Genomic DNA, 19,507 nt, shown 5'->3' with positions numbered 1-19,507 from the left:
AAAAACAAAGAGGTCACTGAGATACTGAAAACTGAGACACTAAGAACAAAGTTGATCTGTAATATTAACAGTTTGTGGGGGTGTCCATGTCTGCTAGCCCAGGCTAGAAAGGGGTAGGGTGACCAGATGTCTTAACCACAAAAGGCACCCCAAAATGTAGGCTGAGAAAAATGTAGGACATGACAAACTATGAGTTTCATGTGGTTAATTTAGGCTGCAATCCCATCCACACTTTTCTGGGAGGAAGCTCCATTGACTATAATGGGATTTACTTCTGAGTAGACAGGCATAGGATCGGGCTCTCAAACACTATATTGCTTATTATGACATTTAAAACTACATTACATAGAATTTATTAATTACAAGAAGGCTATGCGCTGCCTGCAGGGGTTGCTTACAGGGAAAAGGAGGACATTTAAGTTCTTTTCCAGGACGTAAGGCTAAAAAAAAAAAGAGGACATGTCCTGGAAAAAGAGGGTGTCTGAAAAGGGGGTGGCCCCAGCTGTAGTCACAGAACTGCCCCTGCTGGGTGCTGCCATTGTCCCTCTCTTAAGGTGTCACTTACCTGACCTGAGAAGCCTTCCCCTGTGCTGGTATGAGAGGTTTATAAGGCACCCACTTCCTCCTCAGGAACAGCTTCCCTGGGCTACTCAGAGCAATGTAGAGATCGAGCCCTCAGCCTCCTCACCACACTGGCTGAAGCGCGGTAAACTGGAGCTTGGCTTCTGGTCTCTGGTTGCCAAGGCAACAACAAAGGAGCCTGTATAACAATCCTCCGGGGAGGCATCAGCAGTTCTGGCCTTGGCAGGATCTGACTGCAGCTTGTTCTATGGCTACAGTGTGTGTGGGGGGAGGCGACTTCAGCTGCTGCGGAGTTGTTGGAGTCGGCTGCTTGGTGGCATAGGCGACCCCACAGTGGGCTCGGCAGCCATGACAGAGGTGGTGGTGGCAAACCCGAGCCTGGTGGAGACGGTGCTGCATCAGGACACAGTTCAAAACCAAAATTCACCTGCTGCAACATGTGAAACAGCAGGCTGCGCCTTAGCGTGTTGCCTCAGGGCCAAACTTGAGACAACAGAGGAGCTATGATGGGAGTGCCAGACTTTAAGTTTTGGCAAATATATAGCCAGGGGTGTAATCTGGTTTGGAACCACAGAGTAGGAGGGGGGAGGGTCAACCCTTTTCCCCAGCATCATTTTTCCTGATGAAAATCATCCGCCTAGATCTGATACTTGCCAGATAGGGACCATTTAAGTGTACACAGATGTTTTCCCTAATGAGGCAAACAGCAGCTTCAGGGGAAACGGCATGGAAAAAGTGCATCTCAATCCTGATCTGAATCAGGGCCAAAATGTAAAGAATGGAAGATTCAGTCCTGGATTTCCATCATCATGTTTCACTTGGCCCTTAGCGCTCATGGGTGTGACACTGCATACATGAGCATCAAAATCATGGGGCACACACTTTACCCTGCGATTTAGCAGTAACTTTTAGGGACTCAGGGGAAGGGACTGAAGCACCAAAAATGGCAACTGTAGCACACATTAATGACAAGTTTTAAAAGACAACTCTAAAATCTAGAGGCAAAACTAGGGACAGTTATTTACCAGGGACAGGTGCTAGGAAATAAAGGACTGATCCTGGTACAGACAGACAGTTGGAATACAAGAGTGTCACACTCATGGATAAAATGTGGATGGGGTAACCCATGCATTTCTGCTGACAGACTCCACTCAAGCTTTATGGCACAATGCGTGCCAGATGGGAAAGGTTTCAACCAGGGCCTGATGATGCTGCACCTGCTGTTACTCTAGTGTAGATAAATTCTCCCAAAAGACATCAGGATAATCCTACACAATCTGCCATTGGCTGAGCCATGCCATCTTCCTTCCTGCTGCATCCTTCACTGCAAGCAGGAAAGAGAAGGTCAATGTTTGTTTTTTAAATATATATTGGGAAGACAGAAATTCACACAATTAAAATTTCTGTGTCACACAGAATATTGTGTTTTGTTAAATTTTTATGCATGATCTACCAGTAAAGCAAGATTACAACATATCCCACTGACCAACTGGTGAGCCCATAAGCACTGAATCACCAAGCCAAAAGAGAACAAATAGCAATACTGAAATATTTATTTGGTAATACTGTATTACTCAATGCCAGTACTGAGGTATTTAATTAATGGCAAACAAAACCAGTATTGCTCTCTTGAATCTGTTCACACTGACAAGATAACCCAATGTGCTTAAGATGAAACACAGTCTCAATAACAGGCATGTTAATATTCTAATGAGATTGTGTTTGGAGTGTTTGAAATTTGGAGTGTTCAGATTGTGTAATTGAATTTACATGAGTTATGAACTCCCTACTTTCCCAAGAGCTAAACATGTTCAGAAATATTACATGGTACAACCTCCTAAGGGCCACACTACAGAAAATAAGAATTTAACATTGTTAATTTCTCCTCCTCTTAACTGAGTGTAATTACAGCAGAAATAAACCCTATCAGTCGGGCAATTCCCCAGAAATTTAAAATTGTTAAAGTTGCAATCCTATACACACTTACCTGAAAATAAGTCCCATTCAACTCAGTGGGGCTTACCTCTAAGTAGACATGCATAGGTTTGCACAGTGTGTTTCCATAGAGACATGGAAACTGAAAACCTGGGGCCATAAGAAAACCTCTATATGCCTCAGGCAGTTATGGTTTATCTTCTACAAGGATATTACTTTAAAACACTAGAGGGTTCAATAATGGACTGAGGGATCCAGAATTTGTTAAATTTGATTCGATATGCTTGCAGGAGACATGGCTTCTTGAAAGTGACAAATGCATTTAATTTTATGACTTTTACAATTTGCAGTTGGCAACAACACTCTTGATAGGAATGCCATTTTAATCTCAACAGTAAACATATATCCATTTTCATGATTGTAATTACCCTGAAACCAAGTCATAGAAATCCTTTTTTATATATAAATACATGTAACACCCATTGATTCACCATATTCTCCTGAAGAGACCTAGAAAATGACTAGATGAACAATATCACAACAACCCAGTAATGCTGATATAAATGGGGGAAAAACAACCCATTAGTTTTCATGAAACCTTGAAGGTTTCAACTGAAGCAGGTTAAGATGATCTAGGTGGTTTTGTTCACTTGTGTATATATGTCATCAAAAGGTTCTAGTGTGGTGTACTATACTGTAGAACAGGGGTGACCAAACCCCGGCCCTGGGGCCACTTGCGGCCCTCGAGGCCTCTCAATGCGGCCCTCGGGGAGCCCCCAGTCTCCAGTGAGCCTCTGGCCCTCCGGGGAATTGTTGGAGCCCACACTGGCCCAATGCAACTGCTGTCAGCGTGAGGGTGACTGTTTAACCTCTCACATGAGCTGTGGATGAGGGCTCCCTCCACTGCTTGCTGTTTCACATCTGTGATGCAGTAGTTGCAGAAAAGGAAAGGCCAGCCTTGCTTTGTGCAAGGCCTTTTATAGGCCTTGAGCTATTGCAAGACCTTCATTCGTTCATGTAAGTTCATCTTTAATATAGTCATTTATGTAAACGTATGTAAATTTATTCAAATTTTAAATGTAAATTAATTCTTTTTTCCCCCGGCCCCCGACACAGTGTCAGAGAGATGATGTGGCCCTCCTGCCAAAAACTTTGGATACCCCTGCTGTAGAATCTAGAGCAGTGGTTCTCACACATTTAGCACCGGGGCCCACTTTTAAGAATGAGAATCTGTCAGGCCCAGCCGGAAATGATGTCATGACATGACCGGAAGTGACATTATCAAGCAGGAAAATATTTAACAATCTGAGGCTGCCATCCTACCCACACTTATCCAGGAGTAAGTCCCATTTACTATCATTGTTGAAAGAGTATACAGGTTGAGACTCATTCGCGATGGTTCCATTCCTTAGACCTCCGTGATTAAAAAAATTCACGTAGATCTAAAATGGAAATGACTTTTTTTTGTAATTTTACGCAAATTGCGTAAGTACATTTGTAAGTTACGCAAATAACTTTGGATAAGAAAATTAAGTCATGCAAATAGTGCTGCAGCCTAAACCAATTTATATGCAGCCTATAGAAATTTACATTTAAATAGAAACCACCCAGGACAAAGGAAGAGGACTGCAGGCAGGTGCAAAATCACCAGCACAAGACAGAAGAGTTGTGAATTGGTGGGCGAAGCTTTGTCTGTTTACCAAACTGCCTCCACCTTAGTGTTTGGGAACCATGCATGTCTACTCAGAAGTAAATGCCATTTTATTCAATAGTGCTTACTCCCAGGAAAGTGAATAGGAGTGCAGGCTGCATCTGAACCTGTACCCTACTGTATGCAGAATTTTGTTCTGCTATTTAAAAACGCTCCTTATGGTGCTTGTGTACTGTAACTTTTTTAAAACGTTTGGGGGGGGGATGAGGGCTTCAACAAGGAATGTGTTGATGCTTCATTTTTGGTGCTTGTGTAACTTTAAAAACTTTTTGGGGAACTTGCTTTGGGACTTCTGGCACCTCAGATGGTAGGGGCTTCTGGGGTGTTTACAGCGCCTGCAACAGGCGCTTGCACTCAAAGAGCCGTAGAAAAGGCTCTTTAGGGAGACAGCTTGAAGGTCCTGACAACAAAAGAGATGCTTAACCTAAGGAGGGAGGAGGCTAAATTGTATTTTGGACAGAAAAAGACATGGGGGGTCAGGGCAACACCCTTGCCACACCCCTGACTTTTGGGATAGTCTGACACATTAATGTTAGGAGAGCCTGTTCTGAGACCCCAAGGTTGCAGACGAAGACCTGCAGCCTGACTTACTCTGACTGACTGGTCCCTCCTTGCTCCCTTCTCCTTGAACCGGTGCCAACCCATGCTTCTACTATGAAGTACCCAGAACCTTCTAAAAACCCCAACTCTGAAATCAGCACTGCAGGGAGTAAAATCACAAGGCTGGAAGCCTATGATATCAATTTTCAAGGAGTTAAGCAATGACTAGTTAATTACTGGGTCATCCGTTCATTATATACCAGAGCAAAACTGTATGGAAAAGTTTTACTGGTCAAGTGGAGGACTGGGCAAAAGCAAGTAAAGTATTTATAAACTTTACTTGCTTTTTAGACAGTATTTAAATGGTATTCCAGTTATTGCTTTTTAGACAGTATTTAGATGGTATTCCAGTTATTGATTATTTAGGTTTGTAGATTTAGCTGCAGAACACCTAGGAAAAGACTGTGGTATAAAATGCAGCAGACTAATAGTGACAGAAGACTTTTGGTAGATGAAGGCTATTTATGCCTTAGCATCAGAAACGCTTGAAAAGGGCTACTGGGAGACTATTTACATTTCTCACAGAGTACATGGCAAAAATAATTATCTGATATAACTGATCGTGCTCGTAATCGTTGATATTGTTCTGACCCCTTGTATCATACTATAAATTTTGAGCTGTGTACCCAGGAAACTTTACAACAGACATTTGTATGTTCAGATGTTTGCTACTGGAGATAAATCAATGATCACACATATCAACAAATCACAAAAGATCTACAAGTACAGATCTGCCAAAAGTGATCCGCCAAAAGAGAACAGCAATACTGAAATATTTAGATTTTACTTACTCAATTATAAATACAGAGCTATTTAAATTAATTGCATTCTGCATTAGCATTCCCACCTTGGATCATTAACACTGTTGGAATACAGTATTTCATCCATAACATCACCATCTTGAACTAAGATATTTAAAGCATAGGAACATCACGTTCTCTCAAGAATTGGTTTGGAAATGTTACAAAATAATGCCTTCTTAAAAGCTAAACGAGATGTGACATGGAATTCCCGTCTCTTCTTTCCCTCCCCCATCCAACTCTCTCTTTTTTCAAAGACACTGCACTCTGGAAAAGACATGACAAGAAGGGGGAGGGGAGTCTTAACCTTCTCCCTACATTCAATTAGTTTGTTAAACATGCTACTTCAAGTCTGCATGTAAGGTAATGCATGATAAAAAATCTCCTCCAAGGCACCTAACCTGTGCAAAGTCAGAGGTGGGTGATTATGGGTCTACGGCAGGAAGGGAAAAGTAATTTTAGGTCTGGGTGTGCCATTTCTTTTTGACCAAAGAGGCTAGATGTGATAGACTGTCACTGTATTTTATTATTATTATGATTACTTTATGCAGTGATAATCTTTATAAGCCACCTTGGGGGGTCCCTTGGGACTGAAAGCATGACTAATAAAACTCTGTAATAAATACATAGCACATCAGGCATGAAACATTCAAACATGCAATTCCCCTCTCTGAAATGGTATAGTCCAGCTTGCACAGAACCAGGAGAGATAACAGTATCTGAAAATTTTGTCAAGCCCTCAAACTGACCATACAGTACATCAGCAATTTTCAACCATTGTGCTGTGGGACACTGGTGTGCCGTGAATGGTTCGAAGGTGTGCTGTAGGAGTTTAGGGGTGGGTCATATATTAGTAGGTCCATTGGGGGATGTGAACCCCTGGCCAGCAGTGTGTTGTGCCTTGTCAATTGTCAACAAACTGATGGTGTGTCTTGACAATTTTAGCACCTTATCAGTGTGCATTGAGATGAAAAAGGTTGAAAATTGCTGCAATAGATTATGGTAATTTTTTTTAACTGAGATAAAGGTCAGAGACAAATGTGCTTCATTCCTCAGAGGTTTTCTGCTTTTAACTCACTCAGTCCCCCCTCTGCCTCCCTCTCCAGTCCCCTGTTGCGATTTTCTCAGTTGGTTACTGTTATCGTTATTTATTGTTTTAATGCCAATAAAGGTTTATGGTATATCATATGGTATATAAAAACTCACTCAGTTTGGAATTTACCCCCCCCCGTGTAAAACTGAAGGTCAAAGTTCATGAAAGAAATTGTTTTTGTGAAGACATGATCACCAGAAACTAGATCAAGTTTAACCTGTCTGAGCATGTTCATTAAATTTGAAATATGAACCTAGCTTTGAATGCTAGGTTCCGGTTACATTTGTTTCAGTTTTATACACTAACTACTACCATGAAGAATGCATCCCAATTTACAGATGTCCAAGTTATAGATGGCTCTGTCTGCGCTTTTGCATAGTACGTCCTTTGAACTGCTTTCATACAGGCATGATAGCATTGGGCTGGCAGAAGACGGATGTTTCAAGCTACATACAACTTATGTATAGGTCTCTGAAACCTAACCAGTATGCGTGTAGGGCAGTGTTTCTCAATCAGTGGTACAGGTACCACCAGTGATACTTGAGGTGGTGTCTGGTGGTACTTGCAGGACCCCTGTAACCTGCCACCTGGCAGTGAGATCAGGAGCATGACACAATAAATAGCAGTAGAAGGTTCAGCTCAGCAGGCAGAGCTCCAAAGCATGCTTTTCCATGCTTGAAAAAGCCCTCCCTTCTGCCCTGAGCCTCTTACTGGAGTTTATTGAGTTGCATCTGGCCTCCAAACCCAAAAAATGCTGGTGATGATGTCATCACCAGTTACTTCCAGTGGTACTTCAAATAGGTGGACCATGGGAAGTGGGATGGCGAAGGACAAACCTTGAGAAACACTGGTATGGGGCCTTAGGGCCCAAATTTCCAGCGCCAATACAGCATGCCAACAGGTCATGCACTACATCCTGAGGTCCAGAGTACTCCTCAAAGAAGAGAACATTTGTTCCCTTACTTTGAGGCTGCACTGCAGCTGCATCAGTGCTGGAAAGTTGGATAGGATTGGGCCCTTAATGTTTAGTCATTGCCCAAGGGCAGCAAGGGGATATCATGTTAGGTCCACTCTGAAAAGGTAAACCTGCAATCTGAAGAAATGCACTCCAAGCGAAGGTGAGGTTCACACTATGGAATGCTTCTCCATATTAAAAAAATAGTTACCATCTCTGCAAGAGCAAAACCATTGTGCCCATATACAGTTAAAAAAAATGACATTGAAGAAAAATTGAAATAATTTTAATCTAGCTTCATGGCCAAGCCTAAGAAGTGCACAGAAAATACAGCCAGTTATTCAAAACCGGTGAAAGAGTGAAACAATCCAGTGTCAAGTCAGCATCATGAGGTGGCCATCCACATCGGATAACATCACAATGACAGGAACTCATGACAGTCAGACACAAGGCTGGATTTCTTATTAACTGAGTAACCCAAATATTTTACAAAAGCGTTATCTGTTAGGATGACCTGAGCAGGTTTCTCAACATTTAAAAGCTAAACAGAGCAGGGAATTAAGTAAGGACAACCTCTCTTGCCCATAAACAACAAACTTACCTACCAAAGTTCTCTCTTTGAGACAGCTATTAAGAGTACAGTATTGGGGGACTGTCTTTTGCTTGTCTGTCTTAACACTGGCACATTGGAATGCACATATGATGCATGTACCCCAAAAATTGCAACAGAGCCCCTGTGATTGTTCAACCTATACGGCAGCTGTCGACACCAAACTTCCAATTTATAATGGTGAGTGGGCAGAAAGGAACCAGTGGAACACCATCTTTCCTACGATGATGGACTTCCACCTCTGCAAGTCCCTCCATATTCATATTTTCAAGGTCAGTGCAAAGTTGCCAAGAGTTGGTTGGCTGTTGCACAGTAGGCATGGATCAAGTTGCAAGCTAGGCATAGTGCCAGAGCTACAAACTTTCTTTATGGTGTAACAAATGCAACTGTTACCCTGTGCATGCTTGATCTCATCTGATCTCAGAAGCTAAGCAGGGTCAGGCCTGGTTAGTACTTGGATGGGAGACCACCTGGGAATACCGGGTGCTGTAGGCTTATAGCATAGTCTTTCGAGACTGAAGGTTGCCAACCACAGCAGACACACTTGCCACCCAGTTTTTTGTTTGTTCTTGTATGAACTGAGCGTGGCTCTATGCTCTTCACTCTGTCCCAGGTTCATTAACAGCACAATCCTATGCAAGTCCACTCAGCATTAAGCCTCATTAGGTTCAATGGAACTTACTCCCAGGGAAGTGTGTTTAGGATTGCAGCCTTAATGTTTCAATGTAAATGCTATCTGCCCATTATAGAATAGCCATAGCCTAGTTTACAAGACTTCAAGAATGCTGCTAGCCAGTGGAGAATTATTCTAATAACGTGCAAGCCTATTCATACATCAGTAGTGATACAAGTCCTGTCACAAACATCACCCTTGGGGTAGGGAAGGACCAGGCGAGATTCCCAAGTCAAGCAGAATTTAATCCTCCTCCCCTACACCATTCTACACACACACACACACACACACACACACACACACACACACAGCAACAGGACAATGTTTTCTATTTTGCTTACTTCAAGCCCCAGGTCCTATTAACATGCATTTCCTTGGTCAATTACTGCACTCAATTTTCATGTATAAGATTTTTATTATAACTTTAAGGGAGCTTCAATTGCTCCAAAAAAACATATTTACATGAATTACAGTAACTAAAAGAGGCTAAAATTACCATCTTACAGGTCTCTAAGCATTTCTTTCAGTATAAAAGCTGTTAACCCCCAGCTCCCTTTCTCCTGCTGTGTCTTTTCAGGCAACCATGCCCAGGTTTTATTCTTTAAATTACTAATGCACTACACCTGGGTAACCAACACCCAACTTAATCCATCTTAAGGGGAAAGGCACTTGCCCCACCCTGTGACAAGTCCTGCTCTCTTATTGCCATTTCTCATTCCACGTTAGGAATACATGCATGAAGAAGTCTTTATGGAAAGGGTCAATTACATAGTTCCTTCCCACATGAACCTCACCCAGCTGAGGTGTGTGTGGAACATCATTGGCCCCATCCAGATAGCTTCCTCATAACGTGCACAATTTACCAAGACGCTGTGGGTAGTAGCCAAAGGGAAGAGCACTCATGCTACTACCAGTAAGTGTGCATTTATCTTTGATCAGTGTTTCTCAAACTGTGGGTCAGGTTCCAATAGGTGGATCGCAAGCCAATTTCTGGTGGGTCCCCATTCATTCAAGCTACTATGTATATTCTTTTAACAATGACAGTCAATGGGACTTACTCCTGGGTAAGTATGGGTAGGATTGCAGCCTAGGATTGCTAAAAATTTTCCTGCTTGTTGATGTCACTTCCGGTCATGACATCTCTTCCAGTGGGTCCTGACAGATTCTCATTCTCAAAAGTGGGTCCCAGGGCTAAATGTATGAGAACCAGTCTTAAACTGTTCAAGGCAGGTGAAAGGTCTAGATTTCTGTAAGCTTATTTGAACACAGGCACCTGATAAGAGTTCAGCAAAGGCTTCAGAAATATGGGGTCCCCCAATAACAATTCATGTCCCTTCCATTTCAGCATAGGCCAAAGATGAATGTCCTGATCTTGTTCTGAAGTATGGCGCAACAGCATCAGACTCAATGAATCATATAATAGGCACTGGAGAAGGAGAGTTCTGCCTAGTCCCTTCCATTGTACTTGCTCCCCAAGTGGGCCCCACAGCAGCCTGTGACAGTTATGCAGACCAAGTTGGTTGAATAGCACCTACTCAGTCTAGGTTGGTCAGAGTAGAGAAGACAGCACTTGAGATCTCTGAAATAGGAAGCATTTGGATGAGCTCGAATGCCTTTTCCTGAAGGACAATTAAAGGTCATTTACTGCCTTCCAAGTGTAAAAATACAGATTGAATGTACATTCTAGACCAGTTTTATCCTGCATTAAACATGTCATAATCTATCCAGCCTGTAGTATGGCATATAATAGTGCAGGATATATAGTGCAGGGGTGTATGGGGAGGGGTAGTACCTCTGGTGTAGGGGCATGTCGTGTCCTTTTACGGCAGCTCATCCACCTTTGGTCCCCACCTGTCACTCAGCTCTCACCTGTGGCTCCCAGTGGCTATAGCATGCGCAGCGCCACACCCCGGGCAACAGCTTCGACAGGCTGGCCGAACCAGGTTGAGGGTAGCCGTCGGGTCATTGACCTTTGGCGAGGTCTATCCCGAGCATGTGAAGACAGGCTCTGGCGGATTGAGTGGGTGAGACCTACTAGAATAGGACCAACGGTCATGAAGGCAGTTTCTGCAAGCGACGTGGTACGCTAGGAGCATGGCAAGACACAAAAGATGCCCTGGTCAACCACTGCACCCAGCCCATCTCCAACCGTCTCGACTTTTGTCCTGCCATTGCAGCAAGATGGAATCTGGGAGGAGAGAATGAGGCTGACTATGCGCACCTCTCCTTCACTTTAATCCAATTCACGCGCAAGTCTTGACATCCCAGATGTCACCCCTGGGGGCTGGGGGATAAGAATAGGCCCTCAGTTTGGCTGTACTTGTCGTAAGAGGCGACTAAACACCGGGTAGATGGAACTCGATAGCCTGGGAAGGCAGCTCATCTGAGAGAAGGAAAACTCTGATCCCAAACCTCCACTGCCTTGTGGCTACATCCAGTTATGGAAAAGGCTTCAGGAGTCAACCTTGAGGCAAAATCCAGAGCCGGAGTCCCTGAGGCAGTTCATGGCTGAACACAGTCACGTTCTGGCAACTCCTGCGACGCTGCTGGAACCAACCGTATTGGCTTCTGCCTTTCCATTGGACCATTTCAGCGACATGGAGAGGGGGGATTTGCTGCATGGGTAACAGTCTATCCTCCATACCTACTTTACCCAGGCTTCGCGCTCTGGAGAGGACATTCTGTTCCAGAACCACCATTCAGAGCACGATACCATAGTCTTCCGAGATTGAAGGATGCCAATGATGGAGTGCAGGATACAGATGCTCCCCCAACCCCCAACTATATTTTGGTGAAATGAAGCTTCAGCTTTAGTGTCCTCCAGACATAATGGCTTGTATGACAAAGGCTGCAGGATCACTCCACTGTATCACATGGCTGAAGGCTTCTCTGCACAGTGCCCAAATGTGCTGAGTAATGCAATTGTGTTGTTGACCAAGTCAAAAAAGAGCAGTTTCTTAGACTGCATATACTTCCTAATTCACACTAGACCTTATGAGATTTTTAAACCATTGCTTTAGCTGCATTGATTTCAATGATAGGAAGTTAAGCTACAAATGTTTTAAATAAAAAAACTATTTCTTAACATACCCCTTGTCAAGTATATTTATTGTGGTTTGGAAGTCACTGAACTTTGCTCCTGGGAAACATGGCAGAATTCAATTGCAAACCAGCATCCATTCCTTCATCTATATGCCTCTCTTCCTTTAGAAACAGAATGTGTAGAAGCACTTCAAATCTACTGCACCTATTTTATCTGCATGCCAGCCCATTCTCTGTACCTGATAGATTACTCACTAAGAGAGAATGCAAAGATCACCTCCTTCACTGTTCTTTCCTTTGTTCAGTCACTTAATCCTTGCTGAGAACAACTGAAGCAATTCTATTAGCCATCAACAGCTCAGCTCCCTAGGATGATTCAGAGGATCACAATCACTATTAATTCAACTGCTCTTGCAATTCCTTCCTGTTTATCCCCCCCCCCCATGCCTAAACCCTGCAGCTGCCATGGATTTGCAACACCAATGATCCAAGGCCAAATTAAACAGTTTCATACACAGTACACTTCTGGCAGCAAAACTATCAGTTTCCAAAAGCCTTCAAATGCACTGAAATTTAAGTATTATATTTTTATATAGAAAACAGCCCCATCTGACTTGCATGTAAATTTGGAACTACTGGGAAGGTCAGAATATACATTTTGTGACAAAGAGGACCAAGGGAGACCCAGACAGTGCTGGAAAAATTAAAGGTGATTTACCCATCCTCAATTGCCATCCAGGGTTGAAAGATGAGTGCAGGAGTGGCAGTTGCTATAATAAGATTTTCTAACACAGGTAGCTTCAGCTTTTTTTTTTTTTTTACTCTCACAGCACACTTATAAGACACTGAAATTGTCAAGGCATGCCATCAGTTGTTGGTTTTTTTTTGACAATTTACAAGGCACAGGCAGCTGACAGCAGCTCACATCCACCAATGGCCCTGCTAATAAATGATCTTCCCTAAACTCCTGCGGCACCCCTGTGGACCATGGGTGGCACACCAATGCGCTGTGGCAAAGTGGTTGAACATCACTGTTCTAGCAGGCTACTCTGGTGGGATAGGATCCTGAACTATTAATCTCTTCTTAGATTACATCCTCCAGAAATATTAGTTGTGGACCACAACCTTTTTCCTCACACATGCTCATATCAATTTTTTTTTACACACTAAAATTTTGAGGTAATGAGATAACTGTGCACTTTTTAAAAAACCAGAACTAAAATCCAAAACATCTGCAGTTATTTTCTAAAAAGCACCACCTTTTCACAAACACTAAAGCTTCAGTTTGCCTTGCAGATCTTTCTCCCAAGTAACAGGAAACAGGAGCTCAAGGTCTTATTCTTGCTGTGCTAGTTACAAAACATTAGATTCACTGTAAAGGGAGCAGGACGGATTATTTTTAACAGGCTGCCCCTCACACATATGGATTTACACTCCCTGTCAACAATATTCAGGTCACAAAAGATTTGCTTAATTCTAAGCTCTGCTCCTCTTGCTTCCAAGCAAATTAAGCTCAAGTTCTGCTCTTCTTGTTTCCAAACAAGATAAAATCAAGCAAAGGGGGGGGAAAAAGAAATCAAAAATCTAATTACTCCTCTTGTACAAAAGGTATAGATTTTGAACTGGCCAATTACAGGGGGATGTGCACCTGCACATGCATGCAGGTTTAAATCCCACCAACTGACATCCACCTGCACAAACCACAATACCATCCTGGAATGGTCTGGAGTTGTTTGTACTCAGGTTCTGTGAGAAAAAACCAATAATCCACACAGCTCAACAGAAATGAGATACCTGAAGTAAGTCTTCTTTGCATCATTAAACCCAGTTGGGATTTATAGTGATCTTGATGCCATAAGGCAAGTCAGAAGTAAAATTTAACTAGGCAGGTGTGCATTTCAGACCACTTATTTCACAACAGCAGCCATATCTTTGGCCAGCACCATTTTTTATGCTATGAAATGGGCCTTTGTGTTAGGCAGGCAAACATACTGTGCTTCAGAATAAAGACAATTTGACCTGTGTTGATACCTCACAATGATTATAATTATTCATGTTATAAAATGAGAAAATCACAACAACTTTTAAATGGGGTCATCAACTTTTCAACCTGTTACAGGCAGCCCAATCTTAAGCTTCCCAGAGTCCACTGCAGCAGCGGCACCAAAGTGGCTACCGCTATATCCAGCAGGCGTCAGGAAGCCGTCGGAAGTCTCCTTAGAGGAAGGGGACTTTCATCCCTTTCCCCTGGGGAAAGCCCCAAACCCCAGAAATAGGGCTTCTCACGTCTGCGCTGGCTATTTTGCCAGAGCAGAGTTGAGAGACTCCATTGTAGGGCCAGAAAGCCTGACACAGAGTACAGGATATGGCAGAGAAGAGCTCCACCAATCCTGCCCCAATTCCTCCCCCATGCTGCCCTCATTTCACCCTCTAGAAGCTGCACCGCTGCCCAGCAATTCAACTTACCCCCTGGCAGCATCTTGTCATCTTCCTGCCGGTGCTCCTTATTCACCAGGTACCATAAACATGCTTTATGGCACGTTTACAGCACCCAGTGCCAGCAGTAAGACTCAGTGCTGGCTCTGGGCCTCTTTAGGATTGGGCCCTAAAGCAGTGCTCATCAGTTCAGATATTAGATAATACATTATTTATATCCATGCAATGAAACATAATACACACCTGAACATCAAGCTGCTATTAAAGACACAACAGCAGATTAGACAGAGCCTTTCCAGGTCTATTGGCAGCACACCTCTTAAAACACACTGCTTCTTGAGAATGTGAAATGTATATACAGTTTTTGAGCCATTTCTGCCCAACATTGCATATACGCCACAGAGATCAAATGGGTACACGTGTGGGCTGGGCAGAAATGGGCTAAATCCTTGGCATGTTCTATACTTACCTTGGAGTAAATTCTACTGAACTGAGTAAGCATGTAGCATATTATGCTGCAAGAATGGTCCTTTGGATTTTGCCGAATCTTGCAACACAAAACCAACTCCTGAAATGGTGACCCCTATTATGTTTACATCTTTATCCACAAGTCAGTTAAAAATGGAATATTTCAATTGAATTCTGCTTGCTACTTAAGCCATTTCTGCCCAATGATTGGGACTGAATCTGTACACCTGTGGGCTGGGCAGAAATGGGTTAATAGTAAACCTATTTATTCCACATATGAACTGCTTTTCTATTTTTTTAAATAACCATGGCTGCAAACAAAATTGCATTCATAACAATAAAGACAGGCAATGATTTATGCATTCCAAGACAGCAAGTACACATGTTTTACAGCCTCTCTTCTTTCTTTATAGAGAGTGAGGGGGGAATCTACATCTGTTCTTGAAGGTAAAGTTTTCTAGTTTGTTGACAGCCTGCCCCACTGATTTCAATGGGGCTTGCTTTCAAGTCAGCACACTTAGGATCATCACTGAACTCTCAACAAGAACTAAAAAAAATGATCTCATTAAACAGCATGGATTTAAATTGTTTGCAGAGAGCATGCTGGGGAGAGGAAGAAGAGCTGTGCCTGAAAATGCACACTATCAACAGATCAGTGGTGGTGCCAGGATAAAAAACAAGGAAAACCAAAGGGGCAAAGTACATTTTACGGGAGCAAGCCTTGACTACACTTTGGATTCGCATGAATAGCATGTTTTGTAGTTGACACTTCTATTCTAAACATAATTAGAAATGAGTCTATGGGAAATGTTCATATACAATATTAACCCTTATTATATATATATATATATATATATATATATATATATATATACACACACACACACACACACACACGTGTATATATACACACATAGATACACACTATATATATATACACACACGCTCCCTTTTAGGGAGAAGGGCGGGATATAAATAAAGTTTATTATTAAAGTTTATTACATTTCTGATAATAAAGAAACACACTTTGAGCATGTGAAAAGTGCTTTCCCTTCAAGAGAGCATAGTAAGGGGAGAGCCAGGTCTTGCCAGGAGGGCCCCTTGTCTTGGGCATCATCACCTATGCGCAAGGTGCGCACTTTTCTCCTAGACCAGACTGATTGGTACCCCTAACACAGAGTCATCTTGGGACACCCCCACAGCACAGCTGCCCCAAGGAAGAGGGAGCTGCACCTGACTCGGGCTGCAATCCCATCCACAGTTCCCGGGGAGTAAGCCCCATAGACTTTAATGGGACTTACTTCTGAGCAGGCAGGCATCGTCGCCTGCAAGGCGTGCAAGTGCAGCTGGGTTTCTGCCCCCACCCAGCACTGTGCCTGCACCACTGCAGAGGGAGGGAGGGAGGGAGGGAGGGCGAGCGATGCGATACTCACACTGGAGGAGCTGCTGGTGGCTCGTCCTCCCGCAGCGACTGCATCAGACCCGGCGCGAGCCTGCTCTGCTCCTACCTGCAGCGGCAGGACTTCTCCTCTCCCCCCAGCCCCGCCTGCACCCTCCGCAGACCGCACGCCTGAATCAGCCTCTCCCCCAGAAAGCGGAATTTAAAAAAAACTCGACCCCCTCAGGTCGACTAATCGATCCACTCGATGCTGAGTGGCTCCCCTTCCGGGCACTGCCTGGAACACAGTCCAAGCGCCAGGGACAAGTTTTCCTCTCCCCTCTGAATCAGTGTATAAATGGATCCATTGCAACCCAAACCTATGCATGTCTACTCAGAAGTAAGTCCCATTAGAGTCAGTGGGGCTTACTGCCAGGAAAGTGTAGATAGGATTGCAGCCTTAGTCAACCTGATCTGAAGTTGTTGGCTGTATGAATTTGTTTATGCCTAAGGACAGATCTAATTAAGTCTGCAGAACCTCCTGCTCTCCATCTTTAAAAGTGCAGTTTAGTCAGTCCTTCCATCAGGCCCCGTGTTTTCTCTCTCCCCTGCTTTGACTTGTGTGTTGTTTTGATTGCCAGTGCTGAAGAATTCCAAAGCTGAAGTCATCATGACTTTCAGAGCCATCTGATGCGCATCTACTGAGAAGTCCCATTGTGGGACTGCTCCAAGGTAAGTTTGTATCAAGTTGTACCCTTAGTTACGTTTGAGTTGCTTCTATTAAAAGTATTGTTCTGCTGTGGCCTTTGGATTTATTTTTCTTCAAATAAAAAAATCCTGTCCCAGCTGCCTGTGGTTTTTATGGGTCCTACAGCATGTCTACTCAAAAGTAAGTCTTGTTGTGTTCAATGGGACTTGCTCCCAACTGTATATAGGCATGCAGCATAAGGGTTCAATCCTGTCCAATTTTCATAAGAACATAAGAACAGCCCCATTGGATCAGGCCATAGGCCCATCTAGTCCAACTTCCTGTATCTCACAGTGGCCTACCAAATGCCCCAGAGAGCACACCAGATAACAAGAGACCTCATTCTGGTGCCCTTCCTTGCATCTGGCATTCTGACATAGCCCATTTCTAAAATCAGGAGGTTGCACACACATATCATGGTGCATGGAGGCTGCTTAAAACAACAGTAATAGAGGCCCAGCAGAGGTGTATACCGCAAAGAAAGAAGGGTTCCACTAAATCCAGGAGAGTGCCCGCATGGCTAACCAGCCAAGTTAGAGAGGCTGTGAAGGGCAAGGAAGCTTCCTTCCGTAAATGGAAGTCTTGCCCTGATGAAGAGAATAAAAAGGAACATAAACTGTGGCAAAAGAAATGTAAGAAGGTGATAGGGGAGGCCAAGCGAGACTATGAGGAACGCATGGCCAGCAACATTAAGGGGAATAATAAAAGCTTCTTCAAATATGTTAGAAGCAGGAAACCCGCCAGAGAAGCGGTTGGCCCTCTGGATGGTGAGGGAGGGAAAGGGGAGATAAAAGGAGACTTAGAGATGGCAGAGAAATTAAATGAGTTCTTTGCATCTGTCTTCACGGCAGAAGACCTCGGGCAGATACCGCTGCCCGAACGGCCCCTCCTAACCGAGGAGTTAAGTCAGATAGAGGTTAAAAGAGAAGATGTTTCAGACCTCATTGATAAATTAAAGATCAATAAGTCACCGGGCCCTGATGGCATACACCCAAGGGTTATTAAGGAATTGAAGAATGAAGTTGCAGATCTCTTGACTAAGGTATGCAACTTGTCCCTCAAAACGGCCACGGTACCAGAAGATTGGAGGATAGCAAATGTCACGCCTATTTTTAAAAAGGGAAAGAGGGGGGACCCGGGAAACTATAGGCCGGTCAGCCTAACATCCATACCGGGTAAGATGGTGGAATGCCTCATCAAAGATAGGATCTCAAAACACATAGATGAACAGGCCTTGCTGAGGGAGAGTCAGCATGGCTTCTGTAAGGGTAAGTCTTGCCTCACAAACCTTATAGAATTCTTTGAAAAGGTCAACAGGCATGTGGATGCGGGAGAACCCGTGGACATTATATATCTGGACTTTCAGAAGGCATTTGACACGGTCCCTCACCAAAGGCTACTGAAAAAACTCCACAGTCAGGGAATTAGAGGACAGGTCCTCTCGTGGATTGAGAACTGGTTGGAGGCCAGGAAGCAGAGAGTGGGTGTCAATGGGCAATTTTCACAATGGAGAGAGGTGAAAAGCGGTGTGCCCCAAGGATCTGTCCTGGGACCGGTGCTTTTCAACCTCTTCATAAATGACCTGGAGACAGGGTTGAGCAGTGAAGTGGCTAAGTTTGCAGACGACACCAAACTTTTCCGAGTGGTAAAGACCAGAAGTGATTGTGAGGAGCTCCAGAAGGATCTCTCCAGACTGGCAGAATGGGCAGCAAAATGGCAGATGCGCTTCAATGTCAGTAAGTGTAAAGTCATGCACATTGGGGCAAAAAATCAAAACTTTAGATATAGGCTGATGGGTTCTGAGCTGTCTGTGACAGATCAGGAGAGAGATCTTGGGGTGGTGGTGGACAGGTCGATGAAAGTGTCGACCCAATGTGCGGCGGCAGTGAAGAAGGCCAATTCTATGCTTGGGATCATTAGGAAGGGTATTGAGAACAAAACGGCTAATATTATAATGCCGTTGTACAAATCGATGGTAAGGCCACACCTAGAGTATTGTGTCCAGTTCTGGTCGCCGCATCTCAAAAAAGACATAGTGGAAATGGAAAAGGTGCAAAAGAGAGCGACTAAGCTGATTACGGGGCTGGGGCACCTTCCTTATGAGGAAAGGCTACGGCGTTTGGGCCTCTTCAGCCTAGAAAAGAGACGCTTGAGGGGGGACATGATTGAGACATACAAAATTATGCAGGGGATGGACAGAGTAGATAGGGAGATGCTCTTTACACTCTCACATAATACCAGAACCAGGGGACATCCACTAAAATTGAGTGTTGGGCGGGTTAGGACAGACAAAAGAAAATATTTCTTTACTCAGCGTGTGGTCAGTCTGTGGAACTCCTTGCCACAGGATGTGGTGCTGGCGTCTAGCCTAGACGCCTTTAAAAGGGGATTGGACGAGTTTCTGGAGGAAAAATCCATTATGGGGTACAAGCCATGATGTGTATGCGCAACCTCCTGATTTTAGGAATGGGTTAAG

General features: G+C 43.8%; 1 protein-coding gene and 1 pseudogene across 1 annotated transcript in view; one reads left to right on the top strand and one right to left on the bottom strand.

The window, feature by feature from the left end:
• The window catches only part of PRXL2A (peroxiredoxin like 2A), a 37,857-nt gene extending 21,369 nt beyond the window's left edge, over positions 1 to 16,488 (bottom strand). Inside the window, exon 1 of the mRNA XM_066621618.1 lies at positions 16,339 to 16,488. The gene's annotated coding sequence lies outside the window, so the exon portion shown is untranslated. The remainder of the gene's footprint in view (positions 1 to 16,338) is intronic.
• LOC136647279 (5S ribosomal RNA) lies at positions 8,665 to 8,781 on the top strand (annotated as a pseudogene).
• Positions 16,489 to 19,507: the final 3,019 nt, after the last annotated feature.

This window comes from Tiliqua scincoides, chromosome 3 (genome assembly GCF_035046505.1).
Source record: "Tiliqua scincoides isolate rTilSci1 chromosome 3, rTilSci1.hap2, whole genome shotgun sequence".
NCBI lineage: Eukaryota > Metazoa > Chordata > Lepidosauria > Squamata > Scincidae > Tiliqua > Tiliqua scincoides.
This window is presented reverse-complemented; position numbering and strand designations above follow the sequence as displayed.